Source organism: Pleurodeles waltl, chromosome 2_1, assembly GCF_031143425.1.
Source record: "Pleurodeles waltl isolate 20211129_DDA chromosome 2_1, aPleWal1.hap1.20221129, whole genome shotgun sequence".
In the NCBI taxonomy this organism is placed as follows: domain Eukaryota; kingdom Metazoa; phylum Chordata; class Amphibia; order Caudata; family Salamandridae; genus Pleurodeles; species Pleurodeles waltl.
Window position 1 is genome coordinate 525,432,477 of NC_090438.1, and position 19,416 is coordinate 525,451,892.

Sequence of the window (19,416 nt, forward strand, 5' to 3'; positions counted from 1 at the left end):
CTGGAAGCCCTCACTGAAATTTGAACTTGGATCACTAGATTCGGGACCCAGAGTGATGCCCATTACTCCATGGAACCCTTATCAAGTTGACTGCTTTTTCCATTGTGAAAGAAGAGAATGCCTCAGTGGGTAGCGTTATTGTTGATGCAAAACCTATGTACCAATTGGATAGGAGTAGTAAAAGGAGTTATAATGCTATTTGTTTTTTTGGAAAGGCATCCTTCCATAAGTGTTTTAAATATGAAAGGATTTACCAGATTCTGAAAGTTATAAAATGCTGTTCGTCTTTGACTGTATAAGAATAAAACCTTAAACATTTCCAAATTGCTGCAACAGAACCTCTGACTCTGGTATAGGTGGTTCCATGGTGTAATGGTTAACCCTTTGGAATTTGAATTCAATGATCTGACTTCAAAGTTTGCTGGGCCGTTTTGTTGCTCTTGAACTACTCCACATTTGTCAGCTTTGCTGATTTATAGCACACAGCAAATGCCAGTAGGCTGAAATAGTCATTAAATTATTGTTTTCTCAATGTCTATGAGCTGTTTGCAAGTTGTAGAAACTGAAATTGTTCAATACATGTAAACCAAAGTTCTTCTCAAAATATTTAGACATTTTTAAATCACATCCTGTTTTTCTCAAACACATTTCAGAGAGCTAATTCACAACTCCACCATTTCTAACCTTCCTGTTATTGATCAGGGGAATACAGAACATTTTAATGGAGAAGCAGTCCTCAAAACAATACTAGAGGAATCAAAATTGCGGTATTATTGAGATACAAGACTTGTCATTCTGATCCTTAGTCTTGAAATTGTGGAGCAAAAAGGTCCTCAGACGGATTTCCAACAGTCAATCTGTAATCATAAAACATATTCTTTTGATTAGATGTATTACAGATAGAGACTAATCTGATTTTATTTTTCACCACTTTAAACAACTCATGCTTGCTGTATAAATCAGCTATATTGTTACAGAAAAAATGAGCAAAAATCAACTATCTCAATTTCTGAATATATAGAAAAAAGAGGAAAAAATGCTCATGATTCAAATTTGGAGAGGCATCAACTCTTTGTTTTTTCACCTCTACTAGTTATGTTTAGTCATGATTTATATGTTTACATTTTCATATAGTCATAAAGACTCACACTGCTACATATGCATAAATACTTTATATAGGGTAATATTCAAAGTAAGTTCTTAAATATGACATTTTTCAAACTAAAAATTCCAACAAGTAAAGGGAAACGATGATCTTAGAGCTCACGAAGGTCCCACTGATACTTGAACACGGACCACTGGATTAAGTGTTCAGAGTGCTTACCATTACATTATGCAAGGCTTCTGTATTAGTCTGAGTTTTCCATTGTGAGAGAAGAGAATTCCTCAGTTTGCCGCTTACATGTTATTGCAAAATGATATCCCATGTGATAAGTATATTCCAACAAATTCTAATGTTATTTAACTGTTTTGCGCAACATCCTTTCCAAGCAGTTTTAAATATGCAAATGTTTACCAGAATATGAAAGTAATAAAATGCAGTTCATCTTTGTTTGTGTAATATTAAAAACGACCATATTTCCAAATTGCTGCAGCAATCTGGGTGCTTTTCGCGTGGGTGGTTCCATGGTGTAATGGTTAGCACTTTGGACTTTGAATCCAACGATCCGAGTTCAAATCGCGGTGGGGCCATTTTATAAACATATTGTGTTTTTTTTTCAAACTCATTTCAGAAGGATTAATCCAGACGTAACATTTTTAAATCTTCCATTTATTGATAATGTAAATGGGGGAATATGTATTAACAAGCATTCATCAAACCATAAGTAGAGGAATCAAATGTGGGGTATTATTGCGATTGAAGATATACGGTTTTGATGTTAACCTTGAAACTGAAAAAGAAAACAATCTTCTCACTGATTTTCAATGGTAATTCAACAATCACAAAATACATTCATTTGATTAGACGTATCATAGGTATTAATCTTGTTTTCTCTTTCAAAATTATTAACATGTTACATGCACTGTAGAAGTTAATAATATGGTCAGAAACAAATCAGCAAAAAGTAACTATCTCATTTCCTGGACATGTAGAAGAGAGAGGCAGATCTACTTGTGTTGAAATATGAATAGACAACATCTGTTTCTGATTTTCATCTCTACAGATTCTATTCTTAATCATTTGTATTTTATATTTTTATAGAGCTACAAAGAAAGATATGGCTACATATACATCAATAGCTACATACAAGTTCATATGTATAAGTATATAAAGTGAATATTATATTTTCTGAGATAACACTTCTTAAATATCAATGGCATATTAAATTCTAAAAGTCTGGAAGCCCTCACTGAAATTTGAACTTGGATCACTAGATTCGGGACCCAGAGTGATGCCCATTACTCCATGAAACCCTTATCAAGTTGACTGCTTTTTCCATTGTGAAAGAAGAGAATGTCTCAGTGGGTAGCTTTATTGTTGATGCAAAACCTATGTACCAATTGGATAGGAGTAGTAAAAGGAGTTATAATGCTATTTGGTTTTTTGGAAAGGCATCCTTCCATAAGTGTTTTAAATATGAAAGGATTTACCAGATTCTGAAAGTTATAAAATGCTGTTCGTCTTTGACTGTATAAGAATAAAACCTTAAACATTTCCAAATTGCTGCAACAGAACCTCTGACTCTGGTATAGGTGGTTCCATGGTGTAATGGTTAACCCTTTGGAATTTGAATTCAATGATCTGACTTCAAAGTTTGCTGGGCCGTTTTGTTGCTCTTGAACTACTCCACATTTGTCAGCTTTGCTGATTTATAGCACACAGCAAATGCCAGTAGGCTGAAATAGTCATTAAATTATTGTTTTCTCAATGTCTATGAGCTGTTTGCAAGTTGTAGAAACTGAAATTGTTCAATACATGTAAACCAAAGTTCTTCTCAAAATATTTAGACATTTTTAAATCACATCCTGTTTTTCTCAAACACATTTCAGAGAGCTAATTCACAACTCCACCATTTCTAACCTTCCTGTTATTGATCAGGGGAATACAGAACATTTTAATGGAGAAGCAGTCCTCAAAACAATACTAGAGGAATCAAAATTGCGGTATTATTGAGATACAAGACTTGTCATTCTGATCCTTAGTCTTGAAATTGTGGAGCAAAAAGGTCCTCAGACGGATTTCCAACAGTCAATCTGTAATCATAAAACATATTCTTTTGATTAGATGTATTACAGATAGAGACTAATCTGATTTTATTTTTCACCACTTTAAACAACTCATGCTTGCTGTATAAATCAGCTATATTGTTACAGAAAAAATGAGCAAAAATCAACTATCTCAATTTCTGAATATATAGAAAAAAGAGGAAAAAATGCTCATGATTCAAATTTGGAGAGGCATCAACTCTTTGTTTTTTCACCTCTACTAGTTATGTTTAGTCATGATTTATATGTTTACATTTTCATATAGTCATAAAGACTCACACTGCTACATATGCATAAATACTTTATATAGGGTAATATTCAAAGTAAGTTCTTAAATATGACATTTTTTAAACTAAAAATTCCAACAAGTAAAGGGAAACGATGATCTTAGAGCTCACGAAGGTCCCACTGATACTTGAACACGGACCACTGGATTAAGTGTTCAGAGTGCTTACCATTACATTATGCAAGGCTTCTGTATTAGTCTGAGTTTTCCATTGTGAGAGAAGAGAATTCCTCAGTTTGCCGCTTACATGTTATTGCAAAATGATATCCCATGTGATAAGTAATATCCAACAAATTCTAATGTTATTTAACTGTTTTGCGCAACATCCTTTCCAAGCAGTTTTAAATATGCAAATGTTTACCAGAATATGAAAGTAATAAAATGCAGTTCATCTTTGTTTGTGTAATATTAAAAACGACCATATTTCCAAATTGCTGCAGCAATCTGGGTGCTTTTCGCGTGGGTGGTTCCATGGTGTAATGGTTAGCACTTTGGACTTTGAATCCAACGATCCGAGTTCAAATCTCGGTGGGGCCATTTTATAAACATATTGTGTTTTTTTTTCAAACTCATTTCAGAAGGATTAATCCAGACGTAACATTTTTAAATCTTCCATTTATTGATAATGTAAATGGGGGAATATGTATTAACAAGCATTCATCAAACCATAAGTAGAGGAATCAAAAGTGGGGTATTATTGCGATTGAAGATATACGGTTTTGATGTTAACCTTGAAACTGAAAAAGAAAACAATCTTCTCACTGATTTTCAATGGTAATTCAACAATCACAAAATACATTCATTTGATTAGACGTATCATAGGTATTAATCTTGTTTTCTCTTTCAAAATTATTAACATGTTACATGCACTGTAGAAGTTAATAATATGGTCAGAAACAAATCAGCAAAAAGTAACTATCTCATTTCCTGGACATGTAGAAGAGAGAGGCAGATCTACTTGTGTTGAAATATGAATAGACAACATCTGTTTCTGATTTTCATCTCTACAGATTCTATTCTTAATCATTTGTATTTTATATTTTTATAGAGCTACAAAGAAAGATATGGCTACATATACATCAATAGCTACATACAAGTTCATATGTATAAGTATATAAAGTGAATATTATATTTTCTGAGATAACACTTCTTAAATATCAATGGCATATTAAATTCTAAAAGTCTGGAAGCCCTCACTGAAATTTGAACTTGGATCACTAGATTCGGGACCCAGAGTGATGCCCATTACTCCATGGAACCCTTATCAAGTTGACTGCTTTTTCCATTGTGAAAGAAGAGAATGCCTCAGTGGGTAGCTTTATTGTTGATGCAAAACCTATGTACCAATTGGATAGGAGTAGTAAAAGGAGTTATAATGCTATTTGTTTTTTTGGAAAGGCATCCTTCCATAAGTGTTTTAAATATGAAAGGATTTACCAGATTCTGAAAGTTATAAAATGCTGTTCGTCTTTGACTGTATAAGAATAAAACCTTAAACATTTCCAAATTGCTGCAACAGAACCTCTGACTCTGGTATAGGTGGTTCCATGGTGTAATGGTTAACCCTTTGGAATTTGAATTCAATGATCTGACTTCAAAGTTTGCTGGGCCGTTTTGTTGCTCTTGAACTACTCCACATTTGTCAGCTTTGCTGATTTATAGCACACAGCAAATGCCAGTAGGCTGAAATAGTCATTAAATTATTGTTTTCTCAATGTCTATGAGCTGTTTGCAAGTTGTAGAAACTGAAATTGTTCAATACATGTAAACCAAAGTTCTTCTCAAAATATTTAGACATTTTTAAATCACATCCTGTTTTTCTCAAACACATTTCAGAGAGCTAATTCACAACTCCACCATTTCTAACCTTCCTGTTATTGATCAGGGGAATACAGAACATTTTAATGGAGAAGCAGTCCTCAAAACAATACTAGAGGAATCAAAATTGCGGTATTATTGAGATACAAGACTTGTCATTCTGATCCTTAGTCTTGAAATTGTGGAGCAAAAAGGTCCTCAGACGGATTTCCAACAGTCAATCTGTAATCATAAAACATATTCTTTTGATTAGATGTATTACAGATAGAGACTAATCTGATTTTATTTTTCACCACTTTAAACAACTCATGCTTGCTGTATAAATCAGCTATATTGTTACAGAAAAAATGAGCAAAAATCAACTATCTCAATTTCTGAATATATAGAAAAAAGAGGAAAAAATGCTCATGATTCAAATTTGGAGAGGCATCAACTCTTTGTTTTTTCACCTCTACTAGTTATGTTTAGTCATGATTTATATGTTTACATTTTCATATAGTCATAAAGACTCACACTGCTACATATGCATAAATACTTTATATAGGGTAATATTCAAAGTAAGTTCTTAAATATGACATTTTTCAAACTAAAAATTCCAACAAGTAAAGGGAAACGATGATCTTAGAGCTCACGAAGGTCCCACTGATACTTGAACACGGACCACTGGATTAAGTGTTCAGAGTGCTTACCATTACATTATGCAAGGCTTCTGTATTAGTCTGAGTTTTCCATTGTGAGAGAAGAGAATTCCTCAGTTTGCCGCTTACATGTTATTGCAAAATGATATCCCATGTGATAAGTAATATCCAACAAATTCTAATGTTATTTAACTGTTTTGCGCAACATCCTTTCCAAGCAGTTTTAAATATGCAAATGTTTACCAGAATATGAAAGTAATAAAATGCAGTTCATCTTTGTTTGTGTAATATTAAAAACGACCATATTTCCAAATTGCTGCAGCAATCTGGGTGCTTTTCGCGTGGGTGGTTCCATGGTGTAATGGTTAGCACTTTGGACTTTGAATCCAACGATCCGAGTTCAAATCTCGGTGGGGCCATTTTATAAACATATTGTGTTTTTTTTTCAAACTCATTTCAGAAGGATTAATCCAGACGTAACATTTTTAAATCTTCCATTTATTGATAATGTAAATGGGGGAATATGTATTAACAAGCATTCATCAAACCATAAGTAGAGGAATCAAAAGTGGGGTATTATTGCGATTGAAGATATACGGTTTTGATGTTAACCTTGAAACTGAAAAAGAAAACAATCTTCTCACTGATTTTCAATGGTAATTCGACAATCACAAAATACATTCATTTGATTAGACGTATCATAGGTATTAATCTTGTTTTCTCTTTCAAAATTATTAACATGTTACATGCACTGTAGAAGTTAATAATATGGTCAGAAACAAATCAGCAAAAAGTAACTATCTCATTTCCTGGACATGTAGAAGAGAGAGGCAAATCTACTTGTGTTGAAATATGAATAGACAACATCTGTTTCTGATTTTCATCTCTACAGATTCTATTCTTAATCATTTGTATTTTATATTTTTATAGAGCTACAAAGAAAGATATGGCTACATATACATCAATAGCTACATACAAGTTCATATGTATAAGTATATAAAGTGAATATTATATTTTCTGAGATAACACTTCTTAAATATCAATGGCATATTAAATTCTAAAAGTCTGGAAGCCCTCACTGAAATTTGAACTTGGATCACTAGATTCGGGACCCAGAGTGATGCCCATTACTCCATGGAACCCTTATCAAGTTGACTGCTTTTTCCATTGTGAAAGAAGAGAATGCCTCAGTGGGTAGCTTTATTGTTGATGCAAAACCTATGTACCAATTGGATAGGAGTAGTAAAAGGAGTTATAATGCTATTTGTTTTTTTGGAAAGGCATCCTTCCATAAGTGTTTTAAATATGAAAGGATTTACCAGATTCTGAAAGTTATAAAATGCTGTTCGTCTTTGACTGTATAAGAATAAAACCTTAAACATTTCCAAATTGCTGCAACAGAACCTCTGACTCTGGTATAGGTGGTTCCATGGTGTAATGGTTAACCCTTTGGAATTTGAATTCAATGATCTGACTTCAAAGTTTGCTGGGCCGTTTTGTTGCTCTTGAACTACTCCACATTTGTCAGCTTTGCTGATTTATAGCACACAGCAAATGCCAGTAGGCTGAAATAGTCATTAAATTATTGTTTTCTCAATGTCTATGAGCTGTTTGCAAGTTGTAGAAACTGAAATTGTTCAATACATGTAAACCAAAGTTCTTCTCAAAATATTTAGACATTTTTAAATCACATCCTGTTTTTCTCAAACACATTTCAGAGAGCTAATTCACAACTCCACCATTTCTAACCTTCCTGTTATTGATCAGGGGAATACAGAACATTTTAATGGAGAAGCAGTCCTCAAAACAATACTAGAGGAATCAAAATTGCGGTATTATTGAGATACAAGACTTGTCATTCTGATCCTTAGTCTTGAAATTGTGGAGCAAAAAGGTCCTCAGACGGATTTCCAACAGTCAATCTGTAATCATAAAACATATTCTTTTGATTAGATGTATTACAGATAGAGACTAATCTGATTTTATTTTTCACCACTTTAAACAACTCATGCTTGCTGTATAAATCAGCTATATTGTTACAGAAAAAATGAGCAAAAATCAACTATCTCAATTTCTGAATATATAGAAAAAAGAGGAAAAAATGCTCATGATTCAAATTTGGAGAGGCATCAACTCTTTGTTTTTTCACCTCTACTAGTTATGTTTAGTCATGATTTATATGTTTACATTTTCATATAGTCATAAAGACTCACACTGCTACATATGCATAAATACTTTATATAGGGTAATATTCAAAGTAAGTTCTTAAATATGACATTTTTCAAACTAAAAATTCCAACAAGTAAAGGGAAACGATGATCTTAGAGCTCACGAAGGTCCCACTGATACTTGAACACGGACCACTGGATTAAGTGTTCAGAGTGCTTACCATTACATTATGCAAGGCTTCTGTATTAGTCTGAGTTTTCCATTGTGAGAGAAGAGAATTCCTCAGTTTGCCGCTTACATGTTATTGCAAAATGATATCCCATGTGATAAGTAATATCCAACAAATTCTAATGTTATTTAACTGTTTTGCGCAACATCCTTTCCAAGCAGTTTTAAATATGCAAATGTTTACCAGAATATGAAAGTAATAAAATGCAGTTCATCTTTGTTTGTGTAATATTAAAAACGACCATATTTCCAAATTGCTGCAGCAATCTGGGTGCTTTTCGCGTGGGTGGTTCCATGGTGTAATGGTTAGCACTTTGGACTTTGAATCCAACGATCCGAGTTCAAATCTCGGTGGGGCCATTTTATAAACATATTGTGTTTTTTTTTCAAACTCATTTCAGAAGGATTAATCCAGACGTAACATTTTTAAATCTTCCATTTATTGATAATGTAAATGGGGGAATATGTATTAACAAGCATTCATCAAACCATAAGTAGAGGAATCAAAAGTGGGGTATTATTGCGATTGAAGATATACGGTTTTGATGTTAACCTTGAAACTGAAAAAGAAAACAATCTTCTCACTGATTTTCAATGGTAATTCGACAATCACAAAATACATTCATTTGATTAGACGTATCATAGGTATTAATCTTGTTTTCTCTTTCAAAATTATTAACATGTTACATGCACTGTAGAAGTTAATAATATGGTCAGAAACAAATCAGCAAAAAGTAACTATCTCATTTCCTGGACATGTAGAAGAGAGAGGCAAATCTACTTGTGTTGAAATATGAATAGACAACATCTGTTTCTGATTTTCATCTCTACAGATTCTATTCTTAATCATTTGTATTTTATATTTTTATAGAGCTACAAAGAAAGATATGGCTACATATACATCAATAGCTACATACAAGTTCATATGTATAAGTATATAAAGTGAATATTATATTTTCTGAGATAACACTTCTTAAATATCAATGGCATATTAAATTCTAAAAGTCTGGAAGCCCTCACTGAAATTTGAACTTGGATCACTAGATTCGGGACCCAGAGTGATGCCCATTACTCCATGGAACCCTTATCAAGTTGACTGCTTTTTCCATTGTGAAAGAAGAGAATGCCTCAGTGGGTAGCTTTATTGTTGATGCAAAACCTATGTACCAATTGGATAGGAGTAGTAAAAGGAGTTATAATGCTATTTGTTTTTTTGGAAAGGCATCCTTCCATAAGTGTTTTAAATATGAAAGGATTTACCAGATTCTGAAAGTTATAAAATGCTGTTCGTCTTTGACTGTATAAGAATAAAACCTTAAACATTTCCAAATTGCTGCAACAGAACCTCTGACTCTGGTATAGGTGGTTCCATGGTGTAATGGTTAACCCTTTGGAATTTGAATTCAATGATCTGACTTCAAAGTTTGCTGGGCCGTTTTGTTGCTCTTGAACTACTCCACATTTGTCAGCTTTGCTGATTTATAGCACACAGCAAATGCCAGTAGGCTGAAATAGTCATTAAATTATTGTTTTCTCAATGTCTATGAGCTGTTTGCAAGTTGTAGAAACTGAAATTGTTCAATACATGTAAACCAAAGTTCTTCTCAAAATATTTAGACATTTTTAAATCACATCCTGTTTTTCTCAAACACATTTCAGAGAGCTAATTCACAACTCCACCATTTCTAACCTTCCTGTTATTGATCAGGGGAATACAGAACATTTTAATGGAGAAGCAGTCCTCAAAACAATACTAGAGGAATCAAAATTGCGGTATTATTGAGATACAAGACTTGTCATTCTGATCCTTAGTCTTGAAATTGTGGAGCAAAAAGGTCCTCAGACGGATTTCCAACAGTCAATCTGTAATCATAAAACATATTCTTTTGATTAGATGTATTACAGATAGAGACTAATCTGATTTTATTTTTCACCACTTTAAACAACTCATGCTTGCTGTATAAATCAGCTATATTGTTACAGAAAAAATGAGCAAAAATCAACTATCTCAATTTCTGAATATATAGAAAAAAGAGGAAAAAATGCTCATGATTCAAATTTGGAGAGGCATCAACTCTTTGTTTTTTCACCTCTACTAGTTATGTTTAGTCATGATTTATATGTTTACATTTTCATATAGTCATAAAGACTCACACTGCTACATATGCATAAATACTTTATATAGGGTAATATTCAAAGTAAGTTCTTAAATATGACATTTTTCAAACTAAAAATTCCAACAAGTAAAGGGAAACGATGATCTTAGAGCTCACGAAGGTCCCACTGATACTTGAACACGGACCACTGGATTAAGTGTTCAGAGTGCTTACCATTACATTATGCAAGGCTTCTGTATTAGTCTGAGTTTTCCATTGTGAGAGAAGAGAATTCCTCAGTTTGCCGCTTACATGTTATTGCAAAATGATATCCCATGTGATAAGTAATATCCAACAAATTCTAATGTTATTTAACTGTTTTGCGCAACATCCTTTCCAAGCAGTTTTAAATATGCAAATGTTTACCAGAATATGAAAGTAATAAAATGCAGTTCATCTTTGTTTGTGTAATATTAAAAACGACCATATTTCCAAATTGCTGCAGCAATCTGGGTGCTTTTCGCGTGGGTGGTTCCATGGTGTAATGGTTAGCACTTTGGACTTTGAATCCAACGATCCGAGTTCAAATCTCGGTGGGGCCATTTTATAAACATATTGTGTTTTTTTTTCAAACTCATTTCAGAAGGATTAATCCAGACGTAACATTTTTAAATCTTCCATTTATTGATAATGTAAATGGGGGAATATGTATTAACAAGCATTCATCAAACCATAAGTAGAGGAATCAAAAGTGGGGTATTATTGCGATTGAAGATATACGGTTTTGATGTTAACCTTGAAACTGAAAAAGAAAACAATCTTCTCACTGATTTTCAATGGTAATTCGACAATCACAAAATACATTCATTTGATTAGACGTATCATAGGTATTAATCTTGTTTTCTCTTTCAAAATTATTAACATGTTACATGCACTGTAGAAGTTAATAATATGGTCAGAAACAAATCAGCAAAAAGTAACTATCTCATTTCCTGGACATGTAGAAGAGAGAGGCAAATCTACTTGTGTTGAAATATGAATAGACAACATCTGTTTCTGATTTTCATCTCTACAGATTCTATTCTTAATCATTTGTATTTTATATTTTTATAGAGCTACAAAGAAAGATATGGCTACATATACATCAATAGCTACATACAAGTTCATATGTATAAGTATATAAAGTGAATATTATATTTTCTGAGATAACACTTCTTAAATATCAATGGCATATTAAATTCTAAAAGTCTGGAAGCCCTCACTGAAATTTGAACTTGGATCACTAGATTCGGGACCCAGAGTGATGCCCATTACTCCATGGAACCCTTATCAAGTTGACTGCTTTTTCCATTGTGAAAGAAGAGAATGCCTCAGTGGGTAGCTTTATTGTTGATGCAAAACCTATGTACCAATTGGATAGGAGTAGTAAAAGGAGTTATAATGCTATTTGTTTTTTTGGAAAGGCATCCTTCCATAAGTGTTTTAAATATGAAAGGATTTACCAGATTCTGAAAGTTATAAAATGCTGTTCGTCTTTGACTGTATAAGAATAAAACCTTAAACATTTCCAAATTGCTGCAACAGAACCTCTGACTCTGGTATAGGTGGTTCCATGGTGTAATGGTTAACCCTTTGGAATTTGAATTCAATGATCTGACTTCAAAGTTTGCTGGGCCGTTTTGTTGCTCTTGAACTACTCCACATTTGTCAGCTTTGCTGATTTATAGCACACAGCAAATGCCAGTAGGCTGAAATAGTCATTAAATTATTGTTTTCTCAATGTCTATGAGCTGTTTGCAAGTTGTAGAAACTGAAATTGTTCAATACATGTAAACCAAAGTTCTTCTCAAAATATTTAGACATTTTTAAATCACATCCTGTTTTTCTCAAACACATTTCAGAGAGCTAATTCACAACTCCACCATTTCTAACCTTCCTGTTATTGATCAGGGGAATACAGAACATTTTAATGGAGAAGCAGTCCTCAAAACAATACTAGAGGAATCAAAATTGCGGTATTATTGAGATACAAGACTTGTCATTCTGATCCTTAGTCTTGAAATTGTGGAGCAAAAAGGTCCTCAGACGGATTTCCAACAGTCAATCTGTAATCATAAAACATATTCTTTTGATTAGATGTATTACAGATAGAGACTAATCTGATTTTATTTTTCACCACTTTAAACAACTCATGCTTGCTGTATAAATCAGCTATATTGTTACAGAAAAAATGAGCAAAAATCAACTATCTCAATTTCTGAATATATAGAAAAAAGAGGAAAAAATGCTCATGATTCAAATTTGGAGAGGCATCAACTCTTTGTTTTTTCACCTCTACTAGTTATGTTTAGTCATGATTTATATGTTTACATTTTCATATAGTCATAAAGACTCACACTGCTACATATGCATAAATACTTTATATAGGGTAATATTCAAAGTAAGTTCTTAAATATGACATTTTTCAAACTAAAAATTCCAACAAGTAAAGGGAAACGATGATCTTAGAGCTCACGAAGGTCCCACTGATACTTGAACACGGACCACTGGATTAAGTGTTCAGAGTGCTTACCATTACATTATGCAAGGCTTCTGTATTCGTCTGAGTTTTCCATTGTGAGAGAAGAGAATTCCTCAGTTTGCCGCTTACATGTTATTGCAAAATGATATCCCATGTGATAAGTAATATCCAACAAATTCTAATGTTATTTAACTGTTTTGCGCAACATCCTTTCCAAGCAGTTTTAAATATGCAAATGTTTACCAGAATATGAAAGTAATAAAATGCAGTTCATCTTTGTTTGTGTAATATTAAAAACGACCATATTTCCAAATTGCTGCAGCAATCTGGGTGCTTTTCGCGTGGGTGGTTCCATGGTGTAATGGTTAGCACTTTGGACTTTGAATCCAACGATCCGAGTTCAAATCTCGGTGGGGCCATTTTATAAACATATTGTGTTTTTTTTTCAAACTCATTTCAGAAGGATTAATCCAGACGTAACATTTTTAAATCTTCCATTTATTGATAATGTAAATGGGGGAATATGTATTAACAAGCATTCATCAAACCATAAGTAGAGGAATCAAAAGTGGGGTATTATTGCGATTGAAGATATACGGTTTTGATGTTAACCTTGAAACTGAAAAAGAAAACAATCTTCTCACTGATTTTCAATGGTAATTCGACAATCACAAAATACATTCATTTGATTAGACGTATCATAGGTATTAATCTTGTTTTCTCTTTCAAAATTATTAACATGTTACATGCACTGTAGAAGTTAATAATATGGTCAGAAACAAATCAGCAAAAAGTAACTATCTCATTTCCTGGACATGTAGAAGAGAGAGGCAAATCTACTTGTGTTGAAATATGAATAGACAACATCTGTTTCTGATTTTCATCTCTACAGATTCTATTCTTAATCATTTGTATTTTATATTTTTATAGAGCTACAAAGAAAGATATGGCTACATATACATCAATAGCTACATACAAGTTCATATGTATAAGTATATAAAGTGAATATTATATTTTCTGAGATAACACTTCTTAAATATCAATGGCATATTAAATTCTAAAAGTCTGGAAGCCCTCACTGAAATTTGAACTTGGATCACTAGATTCGGGACCCAGAGTGATGCCCATTACTCCATGGAACCCTTATCAAGTTGACTGCTTTTTCCATTGTGAAAGAAGAGAATGCCTCAGTGGGTAGCTTTATTGTTGATGCAAAACCTATGTACCAATTGGATAGGAGTAGTAAAAGGAGTTATAATGCTATTTGTTTTTTTGGAAAGGCATCCTTCCATAAGTGTTTTAAATATGAAAGGATTTACCAGATTCTGAAAGTTATAAAATGCTGTTCGTCTTTGACTGTATAAGAATAAAACCTTAAACATTTCCAAATTGCTGCAACAGAACCTCTGACTCTGGTATAGGTGGTTCCATGGTGTAATGGTTAACCCTTTGGAATTTGAATTCAATGATCTGACTTCAAAGTTTGCTGGGCCGTTTTGTTGCTCTTGAACTACTCCACATTTGTCAGCTTTGCTGATTTATAGCACACAGCAAATGCCAGTAGGCTGAAATAGTCATTAAATTATTGTTTTCTCAATGTCTATGAGCTGTTTGCAAGTTGTAGAAACTGAAATTGTTCAATACATGTAAACCAAAGTTCTTCTCAAAATATTTAGACATTTTTAAATCACATCCTGTTTTTCTCAAACACATTTCAGAGAGCTAATTCACAACTCCACCATTTCTAACCTTCCTGTTATTGATCAGGGGAATACAGAACATTTTAATGGAGAAGCAGTCCTCAAAACAATACTAGAGGAATCAAAATTGCGGTATTATTGAGATACAAGACTTGTCATTCTGATCCTTAGTCTTGAAATTGTGGAGCAAAAAGGTCCTCAGACGGATTTCCAACAGTCAATCTGTAATCATAAAACATATTCTTTTGATTAGATGTATTACAGATAGAGACTAATCTGATTTTATTTTTCACCACTTTAAACAACTCATGCTTGCTGTATAAATCAGCTATATTGTTACAGAAAAAATGAGCAAAAATCAACTATCTCAATTTCTGAATATATAGAAAAAAGAGGAAAAAATGCTCATGATTCAAATTTGGAGAGGCATCAACTCTTTGTTTTTTCACCTCTACTAGTTATGTTTAGTCATGATTTATATGTTTACATTTTCATATAGTCATAAAGACTCACACTGCTACATATGCATAAATACTTTATATAGGGTAATATTCAAAGTAAGTTCTTAAATATGACATTTTTCAAACTAAAAATTCCAACAAGTAAAGGGAAACGATGATCTTAGAGCTCACGAAGGTCCCACTGATACTTGAACACGGACCACTGGATTAAGTGTTCAGAGTGCTTACCATTACATTATGCAAGGCTTCTGTATTCGTCTGAGTTTTCCATTGTGAGAGAAGAGAATTCCTCAGTTTGCCGCTTACATGTTATTGCAAAATGATATCCCATGTGATAAGTAATATCCAACAAATTCTAATGTTATTTAACTGTTTTGCGCAACATCCTTTCCAAGCAGTTTTAAATATGCAAATGTTTACCAGAATATGAAAGTAATAAAATGCAGTTCATCTTTGTTTGTGTAATATTAAAAACGACCATATTTCCAAATTGCTGCAGCAATCTGGGTGCTTTTCGCGTGGGTGGTTCCATGGTGTAATGGTTAGCACTTTGGACTTTGAATCCAACGATCCGAGTTCAAATCTCGGTGGGGCCATTTTATAAACATATTGTGTTTTTTTTTCAAACTCATTTCAGAAGGATTAATCCAGACGTAACATTTTTAAATCTTCCATTTATTGATAATGTAAATGGGGGAATATGTATTAACAAGCATTCATCAAACCATAAGTAGAGGAATCAAAAGTGGGGTATTATTGCGATTGAAGATATACGGTTTTGATGTTAACCTTGAAACTGAAAAAGAAAACAATCTTCTCTCTGATTTTCAATGGTAATTCGACAATCACAAAATACATTCATTTGATTAGACGTATCATAGGTATTAATCTTGTTTTCTCTTTCAAAATTATTAACATGTTACATGCACTGTAGAAGTTAATAATATGGTCAGAAACAAATCAGCAAAAAGTAACTATCTCATTTCCTGGACATGTAGAAGAGAGAGGCAAATCTACTTGTGTTGAAATATGAATAGACAACATCTGTTTCTGATTTTCATCTCTACAGATTCTATTCTTAATCATTTGTATTTTATATTTTTATAGAGCTACAAAGAAAGATATGGCTACATATACATCAATAGCTACATACAAGTTCATATGTATAAGTATATAAAGTGAATATTATATTTTCTGAGATAACACTTCTTAAATATCAATGGCATATTAAATTCTAAAAGTCTGGAAGCCCTCACTGAAATTTGAACTTGGATCACTAGATTCGGGACCCAGAGTGATGCCCATTACTCCATGGAACCCTTATCAAGTTGACTGCTTTTTCCATTGTGAAAGAAGAGAATGCCTCAGTGGGTAGCTTTATTGTTGATGCAAAACCTATGTACCAATTGGATAGGAGTAGTAAAAGGAGTTATAATGCTATTTGTTTTTTTGGAAAGGCATCCTTCCATAAGTGTTTTAAATATGAAAGGATTTACCAGATTCTGAAAGTTATAAAATGCTGTTCGTCTTTGACTGTATAAGAATAAAACCTTAAACATTTCCAAATTGCTGCAACAGAACCTCTGACTCTGGTATAGGTGGTTCCATGGTGTAATGGTTAACCCTTTGGAATTTGAATTCAATGATCTGACTTCAAAGTTTGCTGGGCCGTTTTGTTGCTCTTGAACTACTCCACATTTGTCAGCTTTGCTGATTTATAGCACACAGCAAATGCCAGTAGGCTGAAATAGTCATTACATTATTGTTTTCTCAATGTCTATGAGCTGTTTGCAAGTTGTAGAAACTGAAATTGTTCAATACATGTAAACCAAAGTTCTTCTAAAAATATTTAGACATTTTTAAATCACATCCTGTTTTTCTCAAACACATTTCAGAGAGCTAATTCACAACTCCACCATTTCTAACCTTCCTGTTATTGATCAGGGGAATACAGAACATTTTAATGGAGAAGCAGTCCTCAAAACAATACTAGAGGAATCAAAATTGCGGTATTATTGAGATACAAGACTTGTCATTCTGATCCTTAGTCTTGAAATTGTGGAGCAAAAAGGTCCTCAGACGGATTTCCAACAGTCAATCTGTAATCATAAAACATATTCTTTTGATTAGATGTATTACAGATAGAGACTAATCTGATTTTATTTTTCACCACTTTAAACAACTCATGCTTGCTGTATAAATCAGCTATATTGTTACAGAAAAAATGAGCAAAAATCAACTATCTCAATTTCTGAATATATAGAAAAAAGAGGAAAAAATGCTCATGATTCAAATTTGGAGAGGCATCAACTCTTTGTTTTTTCACCTCTACTAGTTATGTTTAGTCATGATTTATATGTTTACATTTTCATATAGTCATAAAGACTCACACTGCTACATATGCATAAATACTTTATATAGGGTAATATTCAAAGTAAGTTCTTAAATATGACATTTTTCAAACTAAAAATTCCAACAAGTAAAGGGAAACGATGATCTTAGAGCTCACGAAGGTCCCACTGATACTTGAACACGGACCACTGGATTAAGTGTTCAGAGTGCTTACCATTACATTATGCAAGGCTTCTGTATTAGTCTGAGTTTTCCATTGTGAGAGAAGAGAATTCCTCAGTTTGCCGCTTACATGTTATTGCAAAATGATATCCCATGTGATAAGTAATATCCAACAAATTCTAATGTTATTTAACTGTTTTGCGCAACATCCTTTCCAAGCAGTTTTAAATATGCAAATGTTTACCAGAATATGAAAGTAATAAAATGCAGTTCATCTTTGTTTGTGTAATATTAAAAACGACCATATTTCCAAATTGCTGCAGCAATCTGGGTGCTTTTCGCGTGGGTGGTTCCATGGTGTAATGGTTAGCACTTTGGACTTTGAATCCAACGATCCGAGTTCAAATCTCGGTGGGGCCATTTTATAAACATATTGTGTTTTTTTTTCAAACTCATTTCAGAAGGATTAATCCAGACGTAACATTTTTAAATCTTCCATTTATTGATAATGTAAATGGGGGAATATGTATTAACAAGCATTCATCAAACCATAAGTAGAGGAATCAAAAGTGGGGTATTATTGCGATTGAAGATATACGGTTTTGATGTTAACCTTGAAACTGAAAAAGAAAACAATCTTCTCACTGATTTTCAATGGTAATTCGACAATCACAAAATACATTCATTTGATTAGACGTATCATAGGTATTAATCTTGTTTTCTCTTTCAAAATTATTAACATGTTACATGCACTGTAGAAGTTAATAATATGGTCAGAAACAAATCAGCAAAAAGTAACTATCTCATTTCCTGGACATGTAGAAGAGAGAGGCAAATCTACTTGTGTTGAAATATGAATAGACAACATCTGTTTCTGATTTTCATCTCTACAGATTCTATTCTTAATCATTTGTATTTTATATTTTTATAGAGCTACAAAGAAAGATATGGCTACATATACATCAATAGCTACATACAAGTTCATATGTATAAGTATATAAAGTGAATATTATATTTTCTGAGATAACACTTCTTAAATATCAATGGCATATTAAATTCTAAAAGTCTGGAAGCCCTCACTGAAATTTGAACTTGGATCACTAGATTCGGGACCCAGAGTGATGCCCATTACTCCATGGAACCCTTATCAAGTTGACTGCTTTTTCCATTGTGAAAGAAGAGAATGCCTCAGTGGGTAGCTTTATTGTTGATGCAAAACCTATGTACCAATTGGATAGGAGTAGTAAAAGGAGTTATAATGCTATTTGTTTTTTTGGAAAGGCATCCTTCCATAAGTGTTTTAAATATGAAAGGATTTACCAGATTCTGAAAGTTATAAAATGCTGTTCGTCTTTGACTGTATAAGAATAAAACCTTAAACATTTCCAAATTGCTGCAACAGAACCTCTGACTCTGGTATAGGTGGTTCCATGGTGTAATGGTTAACCCTTTGGAATTTGAATTCAATGATCTGACTTCAAAGTTTGCTGGGCCGTTTTGTTGCTCTTGAACTACTCCACATTTGTCAGCTTTGCTGATTTATAGCACACAGCAAATGCCAGTAGGCTGAAATAGTCATTAAATTATTGTTTTCTCAATGTCTATGAGCTGTTTGCAAGTTGTAGAAACTGAAATTGTTCAATACATGTAAACCAAAGTTCTTCTCAAAATATTTAGACATTTTTAAATCACATCCTGTTTTTCTCAAACACATTTCAGAGAGCTAATTCACAACTCCACCATTTCTAACCTTCCTGTTATTGATCAGGGGAATACAG

The 19,416-nt window shown here is 33.0% G+C and overlaps 8 non-coding genes across 8 annotated transcripts; all 8 read left to right on the forward strand.

Moving 5' to 3' along the window:
• The first annotated feature begins 1,620 nt into the window (after positions 1–1,620).
• TRNAQ-UUG (transfer RNA glutamine (anticodon UUG)) lies at positions 1,621–1,692 on the forward strand. Its single transcript has one exon. It is a non-coding gene; the product is annotated as a tRNA-Gln (tRNA).
• Positions 1,693–3,958: 2,266 nt separating this feature from the next.
• On the forward strand, positions 3,959–4,030 carry TRNAQ-UUG (transfer RNA glutamine (anticodon UUG)). Its single transcript has one exon. It is a non-coding gene; the product is annotated as a tRNA-Gln (tRNA).
• Positions 4,031–6,296: 2,266 nt separating this feature from the next.
• On the forward strand, positions 6,297–6,368 carry TRNAQ-UUG (transfer RNA glutamine (anticodon UUG)). The gene has a single exon. It is a non-coding gene; the product is annotated as a tRNA-Gln (tRNA).
• Positions 6,369–8,634: 2,266 nt separating this feature from the next.
• On the forward strand, positions 8,635–8,706 carry TRNAQ-UUG (transfer RNA glutamine (anticodon UUG)). The gene has a single exon. It is a non-coding gene; the product is annotated as a tRNA-Gln (tRNA).
• A 2,266-nt stretch (positions 8,707–10,972) lies between these two features.
• Positions 10,973–11,044, forward strand: TRNAQ-UUG (transfer RNA glutamine (anticodon UUG)). Its single transcript has one exon. It is a non-coding gene; the product is annotated as a tRNA-Gln (tRNA).
• A 2,266-nt stretch (positions 11,045–13,310) lies between these two features.
• Positions 13,311–13,382, forward strand: TRNAQ-UUG (transfer RNA glutamine (anticodon UUG)). Its single transcript has one exon. It is a non-coding gene; the product is annotated as a tRNA-Gln (tRNA).
• Positions 13,383–15,648: 2,266 nt separating this feature from the next.
• On the forward strand, positions 15,649–15,720 carry TRNAQ-UUG (transfer RNA glutamine (anticodon UUG)). Its single transcript has one exon. It is a non-coding gene; the product is annotated as a tRNA-Gln (tRNA).
• A 2,266-nt stretch (positions 15,721–17,986) lies between these two features.
• TRNAQ-UUG (transfer RNA glutamine (anticodon UUG)) lies at positions 17,987–18,058 on the forward strand. The gene has a single exon. It is a non-coding gene; the product is annotated as a tRNA-Gln (tRNA).
• Positions 18,059–19,416: the final 1,358 nt, after the last annotated feature.